Here is a 22,981-nt window from a genome sequence, read left to right on the forward strand (position 1 = left end):
ATAACAAACTGTGGCTGACTCTGAGAAGAATGGGAATCCCAGAACATTTAATCATGCTAATGCGAAACCTATACTTGGACAAAGAGGCAGTTGTTAGAACAGAGCAAGATAACACTGCATAGTTCAAAATTGGGAAGGGTGTGCGCCAGGGATGTGTCCTATCTCCATACCTTTTCAACCTGTATGCAGAACAGATTATCCGAAAAGCCGGGCTCTATGAGGAGAAGTGTGGCATCAGGATTGGTGGAAGATCTATTAACAATCTGTATTATGCAGATGACACAACCGTGCTTACCGAAACCGAGGAGGACCTCATGCACTTGTTGCAGAGGGTCAAGGACTGCAGCCTTCAGTATGGACTGAGGCTCAATGTCAAGAAGACAAAGATTCTCACCACTGGACCAATTGGTAGCATCAGGATGGATGGTGAAGAGCATGGGTTTAGGGCTGTTATACATAGGGTCGCTATGAGTCGCAAACAACTCGACGGCACATAACAACAACAACAACAACAACAACTAGTGAAACTTATGGTTTAAAGATTTTTTCCTTGGGACAACAAGTTCAACCTTCATAGTTCTACAAATCTGAATTTCATGACAATTTGAAATTCTGTTTGGCATTTCATCTTTTTTTATTAAAGTTGTTCTATACAGTCTTTTTGTTTTCCTAGGCAAACAGTGACTAATGGATAACTTGGATAGCTGCTTGCATGCTTTTAAGACCCCAGTCATTAGGAAGAGAATCAAAGCAGGCAATATGTTCTTGGGCCAATTAGTTGGAATGCCCCATGAAACCATGACCATAAACCTTCAAACCAAGGAACTAATCCCATGAGATGTTTAGATGCACATAAACAGTCTTAACAGCTACTCTTTGTCTCTTTGTCTTAGTTTGTTTCCCTCTCCTCCACTATAAACGTAACCTATTATACAACTTTTTACACAGATGTAAATTCAACTTAATGACAATAATTATAGGGAACTCTGAAGGTATTTGGCCAGATCCAAAGGTCTGGAAATCCACCAATGGCTTCATAGGATAAAGAGGAACAAATTCCTCAGAAACCCAATGAAGGATCAGTTCGAACACAATGCCTATGAGCTTAAATTTTTATTGACAACCAACAATTACATTAATTGGCTATGTTTATTACTGTGTGCTGTCAAATCGGAGCTCATAGATGACCCTCCAGTGGGTTTTCAGAGGCAGCAAATCACATGGGAGGAGACTGTTCATCCTTCTCCCATTAAACAGCTGGTGGATTCAAACTGCTTGCCTGTGGGATTGCAGAGCTGAACCCTAGCTTTTTTATCAATAAGATTTTATTTTGTTTACTTTTAATATCATCATGATCTTAGAACTACATAATTTTCTTTCAGGAAGATACATGTTTTAGTAACTAAATATTTGAGTATTACAAGTTTGGTTACCAGAACAAATTCAAGCATTTATTGGGAAGAAGCCTCAACTACATTCTAGAGAAGAAGGGTGATGAGTTCTTAAAATTGAACCTCATATGATATTGCCCGAGTCTGTGTTTAACATTTTAGAAATAGTGCTATGCCGTGGTCTAATGTGTTCTTGTTGTTGCTGTTATGTGCCGTTGAATCGCTTGCGACTCATAGTGACCCTATGTACAACAGCCCTAAACCTTGCTCTATCCTGTGCCAATCACACTGCCTCTGACACACCCATCCCGATTACCCCAGTCACTGAATCAATCCACCTCATAGAGGGTCTTCCCCTCCTGCGCTGTCCCTCCACCCTCCCAAGCATGATGTCCCTCTCCAAGGACCTGCCCCTCCTTACGACATGTCCAAAGTATGTCAGATGAAGCCCCAGAATCCTTACCTCCAAGGAGTAGCCCGGTTTAACCCTCTCCAAGTTGAATTTGTTTGTTTTCTTGGCAGTCCATGGTACATTCAATACTCTTCTCCAGCACCACAGCTCAAAGGTGTCAATTCTCCTTCTATCCTCCCTAGTCATTGTCCACCTCTCTGATGCATAACAAGTGATTGCAAAGACCATGGCCTGTATCAGACACACCCTAGTCTCCAGAGACACATCGTTGCTCTTGAGTACTTTAGAGAGGTCCCTAACAGCAGACTTTCCCATCGCAATATGTTTTTTGATTTCCTGGCTGCTGGTGCCAAGAGTGTTGACCGTGGAGCCGAACAAACGGAAGCTGTGAAAAATCTCAATCTCTTCGCCATCTATCCTGATGCTGCCAATTGATCAAGTGGTGAGAATCTTTGTCTTCTTGACATTGAGCCTCAGTCCATACTGAAGGCTGCAGTCCTTGACCCTCTGCAACAAGTGCATGAGGTCTTCCTCAGTTTCAGCAAGTAGGGTTGTGTCATCTGCATAAAGCAGATTGTTAATAGATCTTCCACCAATCCTGACACCACACTTCTCCTCATAGAGCCCAGCCTCTCGGATAATCTGTTCTGCATACAGGTTGAAAAGGTATGGAGATACATTTATTTAAAATCTACATTTTATTTGATTATATTTTACATACACTTACTTATAAAATTTTGGAAATTCCACTTCCTAAACAACATGCTTCTGGAAACTCTATGAACTTTGATAAATGTATATAGTTATAGAAAGGCTTCAGGCCTTTTGTTCATAGGGTCACTATGAGTTATGCTCGATTCGACAGCAATAAACAACAACAACAACTTATAAAATGGATTATATTCCCTGACAGTTTTCTATTTTTAAAGTCAATTATAAATATCCTCTAGTAAATAGTCTTGAATATCCCCCTGTTCCTGGCTCTGCTATTCTGGAGAGGAATTAGTCTCTCTATATTTTAAACTGAAGAAGTGATGCCATTGAATTGTGGTGCTGGTGAAGAGTCTTGAATATATCATGGACTGCCAGAGCAAACAAGCCTGTCTTGGAGGAAGTACAACTTAAAGTGTAGATGCAAGGGCAGTGAAGATTCTCTCACGTACTTTAGGCTTGTTGTTACAAGAGAACATTGTTTGGAAAAAATGATGTGGTGATGGAAAAGGTAGAAGGTCAGCAAAAAAAGAGGAAGATGCTCCACCAAGATTGCTCGTCACAGTGACTATAACAATGGGCTTAATTAAGCACGGTGGAGATTGTTGACAATGGTGTAGGATATGGCAAGGTTTTGATCTGTTGTTCAGAGGGTTACTGTGAGTCATAGTCAATAGCACCTAACAACAACAACAACGGCAACAGAAGTCAGGAGCTCTAGTGCCATAATAGTTAAGAAGTTGGCTGCTATCCAACATATTAACAACTTGAATCAATCAGCTATTTCACAGGAAAAAGACCCAACAGTCTTCACCCATAAAGCTTATAGCCTAAGAAACCTTACAGGCAAGATCTTTTTGATGGCACAGAAATCCAACAAGACAAAGCATTGAGCTGTGTCATGGTATGAAATAAAAGTCCAAGAAATTTGAGACTTATGCAGGAATGTTGTTGTTGATTGACTTCGAGTTGAACACGACTCATAGGGACACTATGAACAAAAGGCCTGAAGCCCCTCTACAACTATTGGTATTTATCAAAGTTCATAGAGTTCCGGGGGGCAAGTTGTTTAGGAAGTGGATGGCACTCTAGTCCAAAATCTAGGAAAATGTAGGTGCAGTTCTTTTTGTTCTCTTCAAACACAGGGACATTTATTTATCAGAAGAAACTCCAAATTGCAACTATTATTGTTCTATTCTTGTGTTTTTATTTCTTGTGCATAAGAGATAGTAGAGAAAAAGGAAAAGACCAGAACTAGCTGAGAAATGGCTAATTCTACTAACTCCCTGCAAATGAGTTGAGCTATCTGGGCTGGGGAAGGTTAATGCCTACGAAGAATAACCTATGGAAGAAATGAGCAGACCACATAATTTTGGCAGCATTTATAATGTACAACCATATCATGCAAAGTAAGAGCACATGCTTTATTAAGCAATTATACTACTTCTTGCTAGGTGAGTTATTTTGGACAAGTAAGTTCTTTTATTTTGTAAGCTTCCATGTCCTTGCCAGTATAACAAGGATAAGAACATCTATTGAGTTGAATGAAATTATATGCTAGGTGCTCAGCATTGTGCTTAATATGTTATAGTTAAATTCTAGCCATTTTGAAAAGAAATCATTCAGAACACAGATACACATGGCCTAGGGATTTCTCTGGTAAAAGAACTTTCATCATTAGGCGACAGAATGAGCCAGGGCTAGTCTGACTGTCATTAGCAGAGCTAGTGGACTGACAAGAGAAGGGGAATGTAGGGACAAGGAAAGTAGACCCAGTTGAATATGATGTGAAGGTCTTCTAACAGCTTATCCTTGATTTAGAGTATAACTGCACACATTTGGAAGACAGATTGTAAAAATCCCCTGTGACTACACAGTAGGGGAGGTTTGAGTTCATTATTTCTATGGCAAAACATTTTATTTGTAGGTCTTCTATTTATATGCATATTTGCTGGAGAACTGTGAAAGTTAGCAGAAGGAGGAGGAAGGGAATACCTGCCACTAACACATGCTCTATTTTTCTTGGAGCCATGATATAAAACTGCTAAGAAAAAAAATACAAAGATGACCTTCTAAGAAGGTTATTTAAGTTTTCAGTTGTGAGAGCTCTAGTGGCCTAATGGTAAGTAGCTGTGCCACCAATCTAAAGGCACACTGTTCAAATGCACCAGATGCTCCAAGGGGAGAAAGATGGACAATTTCCTCCTGCATGATTTACAGTCTCTGAATTCCTGCTGGAGGGTCAGCTATGAGTCAGTTCTGACTCACCAGCAAATAACAACAGCAGTGTATGATAAATAACAGCAAGTAGCAGAATACACAAGTAATTAGAAACATTTTCATCAACAGAGAACATATCTGAATGACGTATTTTGCAATGACAATTATTTAGTCCCCAAATTTTCTTTCTCCTCTTTAACTCATTGTTGGGTGTCTTTTTTTTATTTTCTACTAGTTTATTTACAAAATTGGAATACATTGTTTCTTTTTTTATTAAATTTTATTAATTTTAATGAACATTTACAAAGATGTTGGGTTTCCATTCATTCATTGTTGCACTATTTTCTCTACCCTCGCCCCAGTTCGTTCCTCTTTTTTTACCCCCTTGGAAGTCTGTTTTAATTGTCCCATTGCCACAGTGCTTGTCAAAGCCAGTTCTGATTAATCTCCTTTGTCAGTGTGTTCCTTGCCATTCCCTATCACTCCTCCCTGAGAGAGACTTCACCCTGATTCATAAGGAAAAGGGGATGGCGTATTCTCTTAGCTACTTCCTGCTGAAAAGGGACGCTGTAGGTTTCAGAGGGAAGATCGTCATGCCTCACTACTCTAAAGGGCCCCCTTGGCAGTAGGAAACATGTAGACTATTGTGGAGATTGATTTTGGAATTTAGATGCACTGTTATCAATTGTGCTTAGCTGTACATGTTCATATCCTTGAAGATGGGAATACATTGTTTCTAAGAACAAAGTATTTCAATTTCCCTCATCCCATCCCCATCAAATTGTGAAACCCCATGATTAATCCCCACCCTCCCCCTGCACATCCTCATCCCTCTGCTTCCAGCCTCTCCCACCTGTCTTCCAGTTGGAACCAACCCATAGCTGAACCCCTGGCAGGTTTTCAGAGACAGTTAATCAAAGAGGAGGAGACTGTTCATCCTTGGCCCACCTTTAGCTTATGGAGTTTTAAAATGTTTTCTTTACACATAAAGTATGTGATTGTAGGCACTGTGGAGTGAATTCCAACTCACCGTGAAGTGTTGTAATGTTAACAGTCTCAGTGATTAGACATTCTATCAGATCTGTCAAGGATCTGTAGCTCATTGCTGTTACCACTGTGCCAATCCATCTCTTTAAGGCTCTAGGTTGTAATTAAACAAGTTAATGAACAGAACTTTAAGAAAACAAAAATTTTAGAGAAAATTGTGTTTAAAAGGAAAAAATACCCCACCTTATTGGGGAATCAGAGAATCTTGTTAAAGAGTCCCACCCAGTTTTTAAAAGGTAGCATTTCTCGAATCTGGAAGGCAGAAGATGATCCTCTCAGGAACTATCCCTAGTCTTTCTCTTGGCTAGTAGGTTGATGTTTTTGCTGTTATGGGTTATTGATGTGCTTCAGACTTCTAGTGACCTCTAGGGCAGTGTAGAGCTAGCTGTCCAGTAGAGTTTTCTAGGTAGAAATCTTTATGGAAACCAACTACCACATCTTTCTCCCTTGGAGAATGGTTGGTTGATTTGAACCTTAAATGTTAACTAAGCACTTAATCATTATGCTCCTAGTTTGAGAACTAGGCTTTAATTCTAGTATTTATAATTGTGGTCATTCTGGTTTAGAAAAGGGAGGAAAGTGATAGTTCTCCATACAAAATGTAAGAATTCACTAGCATGGAGCTCTGTGAGTATTAGAAGAAGGCAAGGCACTAGATCAAAGGAGCCAAGCAATGAACTAGGTGAACAAGTGGGAGTTCACTGACTTAGAAAGCCTTCTTGTTGGAAGAAGGGGTGGGTCTTAAGAACCTAAAGAAACTTAGGATGAAGATTAGATCCCTGAGCGGCCATAGCAAATAGTGGAAAAGGGATTAAAAAGGTTCAGCGAGATGGCAATCATGGAATAGATAGTCATCTCTCATATCTGTGAGGGATTGGTTCCAAGATTCCCTCCTCCACAAACCAAGAATCCACGAGTGCTCAAATCCCTTGTATAAAATAGTGTCATATTTGCATTTGACCTATGCACATCATTCAGTAAACTTTAAGCCATCTCTAAATTGCTTATAATATCAAATACAAAGTAAATGCTACGCAAATAGCACTTTATGCTCTCTCCTAGCCTTTTTGGGATTGCTTTGGACACTTCACTTGCAGGAAGCTTCGCCCGCCGCCCCACAGCAATGAAGGGTGCACCCAAAAAGAACAAGACACAAGGCCAACAATGCTTAAATAGAGTGCTGGCAGGAGGCCGAGGATCTGTGCATGAAATGGCATGAGGCACAGCAGAGTGTGCCTGCACACCACTGTACTAGTGTGCAATCAGTGGTGCTTGGTACACAGCAAATCCAAGATTTGATTTTTGGAACTTTCTGGGTTTTTTTCACTCCTGAATATTTTCAGTCAGCAATTGGCTATATAAAAGGATGGAGAACCGCTGGGTACAGAGATCAATTGTATTAGGTGAGGCCAGCATACAACCAGAGGATTATAATCCACTGCATCATCTAAAAGCTGAGCCAGGAATGTGCTATGGAGAGTGGTAGAATTATAAAGATTGGTGTTGATTCTGTTCTGAAGGTCAGGACTTGTAGTAAGAGAGGCAGTTAGAGAGCTGGGCTCATTATTTGCAGTGGGGATGATGGGTTTCTAATAAAATTGAGAACAGTTGGTGACATTTAATTTCCAGAAGTTAGGGAAAACAATTACTGTAATGGTGGGTGAATTTGGAGGGCTAGAATCTGCAGGGAATTGTAGAGATGGCTAAATGAACATGGCTTCCCTGGGGACAAAATAAAAGGGCAGCCAATGGGCTGTAGCTCCAACAGAAAGCAAGAATGAGTAAACATAAGGTTGAGGGCAGCTGCCCCAATAAAAAGTGGTGATCCTTTGCTCAGTCAAAGATAAGCCTATGTTCACTTATACCCCAAAGAGACTATAACCGACATCCAAGCAGACATATGTACACCCATGTTTATCGCGGCTTTGTTCACAATAGCAAGGAGTTGGGAACAACCCAAATGCCCATCAACAAACGAATGGATAGAGAAGCTGTGGTATATTCACACAATGGAATACTATGCTGCATTGAAAAACAAGGAACTCATGCAATATTATTAAAAATGGGTGACCCTGGAGGACATTATGCTGAGTGAAATATCTTAGTTACAAAAGGACAAATACTGTATGGTGCCACTGTTGTAGAATGAGGCTGACATCAAGGTGGAGGAACTGGATAAATTATGTATACTGCATTGAAGCTGATGAGGGAGAGAACAGTTTAAAAGTAATATATTTTAGGGCATTATGATTATCATAATAGTCCGGAATGAGGGTTGCAGAGTGAAGTATACTCGAGGTGGGGGTGGGGTGTGCGGGGGGATTGTATACTAATAAAGGAGTTTTTTTCTTTTGCTTTTCAAGGAGAAGAGCGAACTGGGGGTGGAGATGGGGTGAGCAGAGAGAAAAATGCAACAATGAATGAATGAAAATGCAAAATCTCTGTAAATGTTCATTGAAACTAATAATAAAAAAAATGAGCCTACTTCTACTGGATGTAAATTTTAGACCCTAAATATACTGACTGCATTGCATATAGTGCATTGATAGGGAGCTGTTAGAGATTCAAGTCAGATTCATAGGAGGACATGGAGCAAGGGATATCATTGCTAGTATAGATGAATCTTGGTTGAAGGCAGAGAGTGCTAGAAAGAGTTTTATAGACTTGTGTTTTATAGACTATGCAAAGGCATTAAACTTTTAGATAATAGCTAGTTATAAACAACATTTTGAAGAAAGCAAATTTCAGGACATTTAATTATGCTGCTGCAGAACCTATACATACACCAAGAGACAGTTAGAACAAGGGAATAATGCATGGTTTAAAACTGGGACAGATGTCTCTCAGGATTGTAGCCTTTCACCATTCACATATTTACTCCATCTGTATGATGAGCAATTAATCTGTGAAGCTGGACTCTAGGAAGAACACAGGATGAGGATTAGAGAATGACTTATTAACATATTGCTATACATAGATGGCACAACCTTGCTTGCTGAAAGTAAAGACTTGAAATACTTACTGAAGAAGATCAAAGAGAAATTTTTTTCAGTATGGTTTACAGCTTGCCATAAAGAAAACAAAACTCCTTACAACTGGACCGATAAACAATATTATCATAAATGGAGAAAAGTTTGAAATTGCTAACAATTTCATTTTACCTGAGTCCACAATCGACACCCATGAAAGCTGCATGTATTACACTTGTCAAATCTGTTCCAAAAGATCTCTTTAAGATACTAAAAAGCAAAGGTGACATTTTGAGAACTGAGGTGTGCCTGATCCATGCCATAGCATTTTCTTTCAACTCAAGCATGTGGAAATTGGACAGAGAACAAATTAGGAAGATTGATGCCTTTGAATCATGGTGTTGCTGAAGACACTGAATTCATGGATTGCCAGAAGGACTAACAAATCTGTCTTTGCAAAATTACAGCCAGAATGTTCCTTAGAAGTGAGAATGGTGAAACTTAACCTCACATTACTTTGGTCATGTTATCAGAAGAGTGATCTCTCCTTTAGAGAGCTTTAGAGAAAACAAGAGAACTGACTTGACAATACCAAGCAACCATAACAGCACAGCTCCTGACAGAAAAGGTGACTGAACCCCCCAGAGAAAATATAAAGATTCATGACCTTCTCCAAAGGGACCAAAAGCCATTTATCTAGGTGACATGAAGAAAATAAATTTCCAAAACTTTTGAGAACTATTGCACATAGAAACTAAATTGAGCTGGTGGCCTGAAGTGTCATCCATTAGGCTTTTCTGTTATAATGGCCAAATAAGAGGTGATGGTGGGGAGGCAGATCATATATGGAGTCTTGGCTAAAGTTTGGCTCAGAATGGGTCATTGGATCTGTAGACACACATTTTGGTGATTTCCCTCATGTGTTGGTATAAATCAGGCTTGATATAGTCGACAAATAGGAGTAATCTTTATCTTATTCTTAGTCTGGCAGAGTAAGTTCTATATTAGTTGTCATTCTTCTTGGGTGTCTTTGAATCAAGTATGACTCATAGCGACTCTATAAACAATGGATCTGAAGTCTGCCCTATCCTGTTCCATTCTAATCATCTCTGATACACTAGAGTTTATTGCTGAAGTAATTTTGCCAATCCATCTTACTGTCTTTTCCTCTTTTGCTGAGTCTCCACCTTTCCAAGCATCATGTCCCTCTCCAACGAAGAGCCTCTTCTAGCAACATGTGTCAAGTATGTCAGATTAAGCTTTGCCTTCCTTGCTTCTAAGTAGCATTCTAGATGAACTTTTTCTAAGACATATCAGTTCTTTTGGCAGTTCATGGGACATTCAGTACTCTTCTTCAACACTATCATTCAAAGGCATCAATTCTTTTTCTATCATCCTTACCAATTGCCCAGCTCTCAGAGGTAAAACAAGTGACTGAAAAGACCAGCTTGAATCAGGTGCACCTTAGTTTTATGTATTAGTAGTGAGGGTCAAATGGAAGTCTCTGAAATTACTTGCACCTCCAGGGCAAAGGGTATAACTAAAAACAAATTGCATTCTGATGGAGTAGCAGAGATCAGTATTTAACAATATGAGAGGTGCAGTGTTAGTAGTTTGAATCCACCAGCTACTCTGTGGGAGAAAGATCCACAGTCTCTTCCCATGTGATTTACCGTTTCTGAATACCTGCTGGAGGCCTAGCTATGAGTTGGTTCCGACTCGACAGTACACAACAACAACAACATCCACTGACGAGGTCATGAGAGCTCCCTGATGAACATTATTACTTCCTCTACAACAATCCATAGCCTGCATTTCAGTCTTCACTGAGGGATTCCCAGTGTTGTTATGCATCAGAATCCTGTGGAGGTGGTAAGTCCTCAGGTCCTAATCCCAGAAATTCTGATTAATTTTATTTGAGATAGAGAATGGGAATCTTTATTTTTAACAAAACCCAGGTGATAATGATGCAACACTAAAGACCACTTTTTTTTTAGATTTTGAAATGCATGTTTATTAATTTACATACGTCACTTCTATTCTTGTCACCATTTCTTAGTCATCCTATTTTTTTTTTAAGGTAGGAGTGTAAAATGGTGCAACCACTCTAGAAGGCAATATAGTGCTTTCTCAAAAAGTTGGAAATAGAAATACCACTTGATCCAGCAATTCTCTACTGGGAATATACCCTAAAGAACTGCCACCCCAGCAGATATAGGCACACCCAATTTATTGCTGCATTGTTCACAACAGCAAAGAGACAGATACAACCCAAATGTCCATCAACAAATGAATGGATAGAGAAGCTGTGGTATATTCACACAATGGAATACTATGCAGAACTGAAAACAAGAAACTAATGAAATATGATAAAAAAGGGTGATCCTGGAGGATTTTGCTGAGTGAAATGTCTCAATCACAAAAGGACAAATACTGCATTATGCCACTGTTATAAAAACAGGACTGACATGGAGGTTGGAAGAAAACTAAGAAAAAAGAAGATAAATAATGTACACTGCATTGAAACAGATGAGGAATAGAACTGCTTAAAAGGAATATAATTAGGTATTATTTGCATGACAACAGTCCAGAATAAAAGCTGCATAGTCAAGTGAGCTGGGGGTGGAAGAGGTGGTGGGTGTTGTATAACAATGAAAGATTTTTTTTTTCCCAAAAAGAAAAGTGAACTGGGCAGGGGTGGGTAGGGAGGGAAATGTGCAACAATGAATAAATGGAAATCCAAGTTCTCTAGAAACTTTCACTAAAATCTCAATTAAAAAAAGAAAATATTTGTAAAAAAATGGAATCTGTCTTCACAATGATAAAATATAGTAAGATACTGGTTAAATGCACAGTCCAAGCCATACTGACATATTCAAGTTCTTATAAAAAGATACTAATAGAAGAAAGCTTCTTGGCCATCAAAAATATATATATGATCACATTAAATCTGTTGATTAGGAAAAAAAAAAAAGAAATACCTTTATAGAAGGTCTTTCTATGTGCTGTGACCAAAAAAACATGGGAAAAACTCTGATTTTATTTCAGAAAACACACGACAACATTAAATAGGTCTTTAAAAGAAAGACAAAGGTATTAATGTCCTGATGGGGAATATTTTGCTTAACTCAATAGTTTGGATGGCCACCAGGGTAAATTCTTGGCAAAGGTTATAAAGTTGCTGCCAAAAGTTCTTAGCGAAAAATGTAAATAGGGAATTCCGATCAATGAGGGCCTGGCACAATATCATAATTATCACAGCCACCTCATTACCTGCTGGCCTAATCAGTTTCCTGGGAAAGAGGTTTCTTATCTCCAAAAGAGAAGCTGTATTTTTAAAATTCTCTGTATCTCCACATGGATCACTCTTAGAACCAAGGCACTGGACAATCTCAATTTTTCTTAACGTCAAGTGTAAAGTATTCAATCATATGATGTGAAAATGTGATTCAGGAAGGAAATTTTTCTTCCAAAACTTAACCCGTTCTTACATTAGCTTTTAGAATAAGTTACAAAAAAATTTTCTATTCTTTTTAAAAATTTTAAGAGCACATCAATATACTATTTTATTTTTGTTGTCTTAAAATGATCTGAAATACACCTTATTATTTAAAGTAATTAAAACTTGGTGTTGGTTTTTGTTGTTGTTGCTTCGAAGTCATAAAAATATTTTTAGAAAATATTTATAGCACTTGCCTGGGTGACAGAAACAGTTTTTAAATTGGCTGCTAAGTTAAAGGTTAGTGTTTTGAACCCACCCAGCTGCTCTGTGGAAGAAAGACTGGGTTTATTGCTTCCATAAAGGGTACAACAAAGAAAATATCTTTTCTGTAACACATGGAGTCACCAAAAATCAGAACCAACACAACAGTACTTTTAAAACAAATTTTTATTTTACACTATATTCTAATAAAAATACAGTTAACTCGAACAAACTACCAAATATGTGTGGTAGGAAATACTTTCACATGTGTATAATAATACAAAAGAAAAATATTGGAAAATAGTTATTATTTATTTTTTCATTACACTGTAAAAGCCCAGTATATTACCTTGGTAAATTAATTTTACATTTTAATTTCAACTATGAGGTCTCTGTTGTACATTATTAGTTGTGTGTTATGTACTGTTGTGTCAGAACTGACCCACAGCTGACCTTTGGGGGGATTTTCAGAGGCAGTTAACTGCACAGAAAGAGATTGCCCATTCTTCTCCCAGAGCAGCTGGTGGCCTGGAATCACATGCTTTTGGGATTGCAGCACACCTTCTTGCCAGTAGGCCACCTGAGCTCCCTGTATTACTCGCTCATGCCTAAATCTTCTTCATAACACTCCAATCTTTCCCCTCAAGAACTTGTAGTATATTTTTATAGGGAGTTCTGGTGGCCTAGTGGCAAGAAGCTGCACTGCAATCCCGAAGGCACGCAGTTCAAGGCCATCAGCTGCTCGACAGGATAAGAATGTGCAATCTCCTTCTGTGCTATTAACTGCCTCTGAAAACCCACTCAATGGTCAGCTATGGGTCGGCTCCGACTAGATGGTGCACAACAACAACAACAACAACCCTGTTATGACTCATCTCCTTGTTTCTAATTCTTGTACTTCCATTAATAGTATCATTTTGGTCACTGTTATACTTCAGCTGTCCTAAAAATATGTGTCAATCTAGCTGGACCATAATTCTCAGTGATTTGGCAGTATGTGATAATGCAATTTGGAAGATGTGATCATTCTGTTGTAACAGGACTGGAGCGGGATATACCACCCTTTGTAAGACCTTAGCCCTGATAATAAGAATTTATTTCCCTAGGGTATGGCCAGCATCATCATTTATCTTACGAGAAGCTAGCAAAGAGAGGGAGACCTCAGTACCTACCACCAATAAAGAAGAGCTAGGAACCTACAACCATTCTTCACTCAGCGGCCTCAAAAACTGCAGATCAACCTGGGACACCCTCAGCAGTCCTCAGGCCTCTCCCCTGGTCAGCATAGGCTGCCCCCTTGCACCTCTTTGTCCTCTGAGGCATTAAGACGGCCCCCTTCTGGATTTTTCCTGCACCCTCTATCTAAAAAGCAAACAGCTCCCTTCACAGAACTGTCCCCATTCAAGTTTCAGCTGGGCCTCCTTCCTCAGAGGGGTCTTCTTTGGGGCCTCATCTGAAGTTGGGCCCTCTCTCAGTCTTCTGATGACACCACACTGTTTTGTGTTCTCAGAGCACTCATGTATCTCAAAGTATTTCTTCATTTCTCTGTTCCCTGCACTAGAATGTAAGCTCTCTGAGAGCAAGTCCCCTCTCTGTCTCATTCACTGCTGTACTCTGGTTTCTAGACCAGGCCATGGTATGTCTTAGGCACTCAATAAAGTGTTGGAAGATTGGGGGGATGGGTAAAGAAAGAGTTAGAAGCAGAAAGCATATTTTAGATTCAGGATCCTTGTGCTGAGAACTTCCCAGACCACTCAAGGGAAGACTAATGTCTAGGTACATGAGTTCTAAGGAGGCCAAGCTCATAGATGTTGACAGGAGACAAGAATCTTCCCTCAGAGCAAACAGAGAAAGCCTTCCACTGCTGGCATTCTGAATTTGGACTTTTATCCTCCTCAACCATGAGAGACTAAATATTTGCTTGTCATTTTATGGCATTTCTGTTACAGTAGCACTAGATCACTATCTCCTGGGTTGATAATCTTAACATTACCTTTGTTGCTCTCCCAGGTGCATGTATTATTTAGTACTCCATGGTTGCAAAAGACAGAGTTTGAAACTTCAATTAGCTTAAGAAAACATGAGGTGCTGTTTCTAGTAAGCAGAGCCGAAGGAAGACTAGCAAAGTGAGATGTAATTTTTCCAGAGGGTCACAGCTCTCTCAGGCAAGTGACCCTTAAGAGCTGATCAGCATGGGAGTTTTGACCTGCTCCGTTTCTGATTATATTAGGGGAAATGTTTGTAGGGGTAAAAAATAGGAAGGAGTTAGAGAAGTCTGGGAACCTATTAGCTACAACTCAAGCTGGCTCTAAATGAAAAGAAGAGGGAAAAAGTTTGGGTCAGAGTGTCCTTGAGTGCTGTGCAGACTACAGAAAGTTGCTCAAGGCAGGAGTCCTATGTCTCCCAGGAATGCAATCTGCTGTAGTATCAATCAGCATCGTACTTAGTATCAGCATCATTAGTGTGAATAAACTGTGGTGACACGGCCTCAGTGCAAACGGGAGATGGATTACAAAGAGCAGCAGTTGGGCCCTTTTTCAGTTTTGCCTCTTATATAAGATGTGTGGTGAGGAGTATTCTTATAGATGAGAAACCTGCAAGGCCCTAATGGAAGAAATAATTTCTCTGGGCAGACAAAGCAATAATTTCTAGTCCATGACGTATTGTCAAAATTCTAACCTGTTCCTCCAGACCAATGCTTCCTTTCCATTCTTATAGCTGCTGCCATTTTTCATGATTTAATAATTCCATTTTGGGACTACCATAGCACTCTTTTCTTCACAGGGTTTTCCAAGGCCTGCTATTTCAGAAGTGGGGAGCCAATCCTTCTTCCTAATCTCCCTTGATCTAGGATCTCCGCTTTAGTATAGCATCTGACAGGCAAGAGATATACTCAAAAGAGCACATGATAGACGAGGAAACACACACATATCAAAGCTATTAAGAGCAGCAACATGCAAAGACATTTATTTCCTCAATACAGAAACTGATAGATGAATTATATCCTTAAGAGTAAACTTTACAGACAAGCAAACATACAGATAAAACAACATGGGTAACAGGGATTCCCACATAAGGCAGTAGCACAAGATTATAAAAAAAGAAAAAATATTACAACAGCACACTGACAGGGAACTGCCAGAAATACAGTCTGGGTTTAGGAGAGACTGTGCCACAAGGGATATCATTGCCAATGTCAGATGGTTCTTGGGCAAAAGTAGAGAGTACTAGAAAGATCTCTATTTGTTTTAGTGACTATGCAAAGGTTAGTCACTAATCCTAGAGTGCTGTGCAGACTATGGAAAGTTGCTCAAGGCTGTCAATGAGTCCTTTAGACAAAATTGGTGATAAAGGAGCCCTGTGTCTCCCAGGAATGGAATCTGCCATAGTATCAATCAGCATTGTACTTAGTATCATTACTGAGAACAAACTGTGGTGGCATGGCCTCAGTGCAAACAGGTAGATGGATTTATATAAATCACAGTTATGACTAACATTGAGAAGAATGGGAAACCCAGAACATTTAACTGTGCTCACGTGAAACACCTAGATTAAGAAGCTGCTGCCTGAATAGAGCATGGGAACACTGCATGGCCCAGAATCAATAAAGGAGTGCATCAGGGATGTATCTTCTCTTTATATCTTTTCAATCTGTGTGCTGAACAGATAATATAACAGGTTAGACTTTATGAAGAAGAATGTGCATAATGATTGGAGGAAGACTCATCAACAAATTGTGTTATGCAGATGACGCAACCTTTCACCAAAACTTAGGACTTGAGGTGTTTGCTGCAGAAGGTCAAGGACTGCAACCTTCAATATAGATTCCATCTCAACATCAAGAATACAAAAGTCCTCAGCACAGGGCCAAAAGGCAGCATCATGAAAGATGGAGAAAAGACTGAAGCTGTTAACAATTTCATCTGCTCAGATTCACAATCAATATCCTCAGCACCAGCATCCAGGAAATCAAAAGATGAGTTACATTAGGAAAATCTGCTGTCAGGGACTTCTCCAGAGTGCTAAATAGCATAGATGTCAGTCTAAAGCCTCCAGAGGGCCTGATCTAGGCCATGGTCTTCTCAATTGCTTGCTATGCATCTGAGAGCTGGACAACAACTAAGAGGAACAGAAGAATAATTGATACCTTTGAATGGTAGTGCTGGAGAAGAGTACTGAACATACCATGAACTGCCAAGAGAACAAATAAGTCTGTTCTAGAAAGGGTAAAACCACTTTGCTCTTTGGAGACAAGGATTATGAAACATATTTTGGTTGTGTTGTCAGGAAGGGCCAATATTTGGGGAAGGTCAGCACAGGAAAAGACAACACTGGATGAGACAGATTATCAAAATAGTGACTGTGGCAATGTGGTCAATTGTGTCAGAGACGGTGAGGTTGGCTTAGGATAGGGGAAGATTCAGAGCCTTTGTTATAGGGCCACTGTGAGTCATAGTCGACTTGACTACACATAACAGTAACAACAACCAACAAAGCCCTTGAAATTAATCTATGTGTTTACTCTCTACTTTCATCAACCAATCCTAAGCTAACTCCACCATGTAATTTTTTGGTGAGAATATCAATTTGAATACATAATTTTCTTGATAAAAGCCCTGTAATATTTTGATGGGAAAACTTATTTCTTCTATAGTGTTGCTGTTGTTATGTGCCATCAAGTCGCCTGAGACTCATAGTGACCCTGTGTACAACAGCCCTAAATCTTGTTTTATCCCATGCCAATCTTATTATCTATGACACACCTATCCTCTTTACCCAAGTCACTGAATCAATCCACATCATCAAGGTTCTTCCTCTCCTGCACTGTCTCTCTATGGAAAGAAGCTGCACTGCAATCCCAGAGGCACACAGCTCAAATCCACCAGATGCTCTTCTGGAAAAGGAGGTACAATCTCCTCCTGTACCAGTCAGATCCAATTTGATAGTACACACAAAAGAATAATAAAATTTAAAAAAAATTTAAAAATATACTATGTATAATCTTTTAACTATCCAGGGGAAAAATTAGATTAGCTAACTGCAATTTCTTTGATTTATTAAGCCAAAAAGGAAAGGAAAACAAAGTCAATATGTTACACAATAGCTTTTGAAATGGGATTAATCCAAAACTCAATCTGTTACCTTTTAAAATATTGATTTGCATACAAAAATTTGTATGCTGTTGCTGTTGTTGTTAAGTGCCGTTGAGTTGCAGGTGACTCATAGCGACCCTATGAACGAAAATCCTGGACACCTTCTGTATAACTTTCATCCTCTCTCCAGGTTCATAGGGTTTCCAAGGCAAGTTGTTGTGGAAGTGAATGCCACTCCTGCTTCCAAGCTTGCTGTAATTGGGGAGCCTTAGAATTATTATTATTTAATTAATATTATTAGCATTATATTATTAGCATTATATTATTATTATTATTAATGAAAGTAAGGCAATCCTATTATTAGTACTAATGAGAACAGGAAGCCTTATTACTATTAATTACTGATTACAGGGGAACCTTGTTAAGCTTAGTTTTTAATGAGAACTCTTAATGAAAATTGGGAGCCTTATTATTAATGAGATGAACTAGGTATACCTAGTAAAAAATCAGAACTGTAACATAAATGGATAGATGCAAATCCATGTTTAATGTAGGGCCTCTGCTGGCCAAGTGGTAAGGAGTTGTGTTGTCAACCTAATACATTGTGTTGTATTTACATTTACTGTGTTTCACATGATCATTTCGATGCACTATTTTTTAGAAAATTAATCATCATTGACCTATGCCCACAATTATCCTGTCTTTTCAGGTCTCCACTGGATCTTTCCTAATTCCTTCATCCCCTCCCTCCACTGACCAAACTCTCCAACCCTGTAATCTCCTCCCCTCTCCTCAGCCCCCTGTCTCGCTCCCTGTCTCCTTTGGACTTCAATACACATCTAACTGATTATCCTTCTATTTTTACAGTAATGGTCTTATGCAGTATTTGTTCAGGATGTTGTTGGAAAATATGCTTTTATTGGGTTTACAGTATAAGCTTACACAGAAAATTAGGTTCCCATTTGAAAATTTCAATACAAATTGTTCAGCGACATCAGTTTCACTTCTCACAATGTGTCAACATTTTTTTTTTTAAAAAAACATTCTTTTTTCAGATTTGTCCTTTACTAATGTCCAATGAAGGATCATGTTTTAATTTTGATTTTAGTGGAAGGTTACAAAAGAAATTTGTTTTCATTCATTCATATATATTTTCAACATTCTCATTAACAGAATTCTGGTGCTTTCATTTCTAGTGCTCCACCTTCCCATCCCCTTACCTTCTCATCTTTGTTTCAGGTAACTGTTGACTTTTTAGCCATATAGATTTTTTTTAAATGGTACATAAGTCACAGGGAATATCTTGTGTTCTGGGTGCCAATCTGTTATTTCACTAAAAGATAGTTCAAGGGAATAGTTTCTGTCTTCGGTTTAAAGAGAATCTCAGGGTGCTAGCGTCAAGAGTCCTCTAGTTTCCAGTTCAGTATGTTTGAACTTTCTGAGAATTTGCGAGTTGTCTTGCATTTCTCTCCCATTCTCTCAGGGTCTGCCGACTGTTGTTGTGATCGGAATTGTGGTCTTGATAGTTGAGCACTAGTTCTGGTCTCAGAATATATGAGGTCACGGTGTGTGTAGGCTGTTTGCTGCACTGAACAGGTGGTTGGCATAAAAAGAGGTTTTTCTGGTGAGTTCAACTATGGGAGAGGTAAGGATGGAGAGATTAAGGTGCAAATCACAGAAGAGGTCTTGCATTAAGAGGAAAGTTCACCTGGGAAAACTCTGTAATTGTCAAATATCCTGAGGGCTTCCACCCCCAGAGTGATGAGGGGAGAACAGGAGAAAGTGGTGGCAGCTTCCGAAATCTGCTCTGCATGCACTGACTAGGCCTGTTTCCATAATTCTGTTTTAAGAGAGATTACATGTCGGGTCTGATTACAATATGGATTACTGTGGCAAAAATGCAATTATTACACATGCCCAATCTGGAGGGATTATTTATAACAATAATCTGGGTACCAGAGCTTTTAAGAAGCCTGGATCTGTTTCTACGCAGCTGCTGCACATTGGATTTGGCTCGAACCCCAGAGAATACACAGAATAAACCTAATTCCTTTTCAGATGGCAGCCGTTCAAATATTTGAAAACAGTTATCATGGAGTTCCTGAGTCATTCCTTTTTCAGGCTAAACACTATCAGCTTTTTAGCCTTTTCTCACAGACTATAATTAGAAGTACCTTGCTGCTGAATTCATTCCAGGTTATTTTCTTAACAGGACAAAGAAGAGTGTGGTTACCTCCTTTTTATGATAAATAACCAGCCTCTAAAATTGTAGCCTCAAATCCTATTAGCATTTTTGGTCAGCACCCTTTAATACAACTTCAACTCACTCTCAATTAAAACACTAAGTCTTCTCTATTCGTGATGCTTCTGGCCCAGATCTTCTTTAGTCAGCTCTCATTAATACTGGAGGGCTTTACTGAGGACTTCTCATTAATGAACTAATTTTTATGAATGAGGAGCCATTGTGGTTCTTGGTGCGGGGCATGGAGGCTTTTTTTTTTTGTCATCTCCCACTTTTGGAGATCTAGGGAATGTAGAGATGGTTGGGAAGCATGCTCCAGACTTAGGGAAACTAAGTGAAGAGCTCAAAGTGTGAAACTTCAGGGAGTATTAATTCTCAGGTTCATGAAACCATAGCATAAACAGTGCATCATTCTACACAGAGGTCTTGTCTACTCCCCTGTCTAATTTATTACTTTAGAAAAACAGAGAGCATAAATCAGGTAAGTTAGTTCAGATGTTGGCCATTTAAACTACAAATCAAATCTTAGAGTTATTGCTTCTATAGTCAACCAGGCAGACTGGCACAGAGACCGCAACAATGATCCAAGCAGAGCAGGGATGGTGAGGGTGCTGCAGAATGTTTTCATTCTGCCGTACACAGGACTGCTATGCTTTGGAATCAACTCCCTGGCACCTCACGACCACAACTGCCATATCTGCACAAGATATCTCACAAACTTCTACCCTCATGTACTATACAATGGGGAAAATGCCAGCAATTATGTTGTCTATGGTTGATGCCTTAGCCTGGGTTCTCAAAAGAAGCAACATCAGTGACATCTCTATAGAAAAGCAGGTATAAATCATCTCCACCAAACCCACTGCCACTGAGTGGAGTCTGACTCACAGGGACCCTCCATTGCATTTCCAAGTCTGCAAATCTTGAGAGGAGTCTATCAGTATCCCCCCCCCCTCAATAGCAGATGAATTTGAACTGCCAATGTCTTGATTACTAACTCAATGTATTATGCACTATGCCACCAAGCATGATGTACTTTTTCAAGGAATAGCTTCTCCTAGCAACATGCCCAAAATATTAGACAAAACTTTGCTATATTTGCATGCAAAGGGTACTCTGACTACACTTTATCCAAGATATATCTGTTTGGTTTTTTTGGAGTCCATGAAATATTCAGTAATATTCTCCAAAACCACAACTCAAAACTATCACTTTTTCTTCTCTCATTCATTATCCTGCTTTCAGTTGCATAACAAGTGATTGAAAAGACTGGCCTGCGGTAGGTGCACTTTACTCCTCAAGCTGGTATCATTGCTCTTCAATAATTTGTAAAGTCCCCAACCTGAAGACTTTCCAAGTAATACATCTCCTGATCTCCTGACTGCTGGTACCAAGAGTGTTGACTGTGAATTCAAGTAAGATGAAGTCATTGACAATTTCAATCTTTCCCCCATACATTATGATGTTGCTTATCAGTTCAGTGATGAGAATTTTTGTGCCATTTAACTCATAATGGTTCCAACCCTGGAAAATCTTTAGTAAAAGACCAAAGACTAGTAAGCTCCAGAGTGAAACCTGAGTATGAGAATTTTTGTTTTCTTGACATTGAGATGTAATCCATATTGAAGTCTTGGATCTCCTGATGCAAGCACTTCAAGTGTTCCTTATATTCAGCAAGTGAGGTTGTATCATCAGCAATAACGAAAGTTGTTGATGAGTCTTCCTCTAAACTTGTTTCCACATTCTTTTTCAGAGAATCCAAATTCTCGAATAATTTGCTTAGCAAACAGACTGAATAGGTATGGAGAGAGGATACAACCCTGATGCACACCTTTCTTAATTTTAAACTGCGCTGTGCTCCTTTGCAAATGCACAACAGCTTCTTAGTCTAGGTGCAGGCTTTGAATGAACACAATTAAGTGTTCTCATTCCCATTTTCAATGTTAGCCGTAATTTGTTATGACCTACATAGTCAAATGCATTTTTGTTGTTGTTAAGTGCCATCGAGTCATAGACTCATAGCGACCCTATGGTATAACTTTCATCCTTTCTCCAGGTTCATTAGGTTTCTGGAGGCAAGTTATTTTAGAAGTGGATGCCACTTCTGTTTCCAAGCTTGTTTTAATCAGAGAGCTCCACTAAACACTGTCCACCATGGATGGGTAACCATTATCGCATTTGACCCATCAGTGTCCCAGTGTTCAGCTTCACAGCAACCACAAGTTACCTCTGTAGAGTAAGTGGACAGACCAGGGCTATATGACTTAGAAGATTGTATTTTTCAGTATTTTACAATTCTGGCACGTCCAAATTCTGGCAGACTCTGGGTCAAGAGACCTCCAATTCATCTGACAGGTCCCCTCTACTGACACTGACTTGGGATGAAGAGAAATCCATAAGAGCACTGAGTGTTCCATACGTGTCCCTCCTCAGGACAAGATAGGTCATTCATTATGCACAGTTAAAAAGCATAAATAGACATTCTTCTGGTACTTTCTGCTTTCAGCTACAATCCATCTAACATCAGCAATGATATTCATCATGCCACAGCCTCTTCTAATCCCAGCTTGAACTTCTGATAGTTCTCTCAACGTACTGTTCTAGCCATTTTGGGACAATCTTCAGCAATTATTTTGCATGTGATATTATTGATATTCTTTGATAATTTTTACATTCTTTTGCATCACTTTTCTTGGGAATGGGAACAAACATGGATCCCTTCCAGTCAGTCAGTTAGGCAGCTGTCCTCCAAGTTTCCTAGCAAAGACTAGAGAGCATGTCCAGGGCTATATCTACTCTACATATGGAACTCACCTGATGGATTGCATAGGAATCAGACTGACTACAGGATTTGTGCAAGCAATCATTGAAGAATCTCAAGATCAATAGTCAAAATAGGGCCAGGTGTTGACTGTGGAACAGACCATCAATTACTTGGCACTCATGCAATTGTAGGGACTGGCAATTCCCAAATCTTTGGTCTGTGACAGGCTGAGGTTTCTCCTGGTTCACCTGGTAGTAGGTAGTAGAGTGGAGTGGTGACAAATTCCAAATCTGCATGTCAGATAGTATGTTGTTGGCTTATGTCCAATTATGAAAGGTCAGCGAATAATAACATAAATGCAGGATTGGAAAACAGTAAACTTTGTTGCAATATCTTCCTTTCTCTCTCTCTCCAATATCCTTCCTTCCT

Source organism: Elephantulus edwardii, unplaced genomic scaffold (genome assembly GCF_000299155.1).
Source record: "Elephantulus edwardii isolate Elephantulus edwardi_28Jun2011 unplaced genomic scaffold, EleEdw1.0 scaffold00063, whole genome shotgun sequence".
Taxonomy (NCBI): Eukaryota; Metazoa; Chordata; class Mammalia; order Macroscelidea; family Macroscelididae; genus Elephantulus; species Elephantulus edwardii.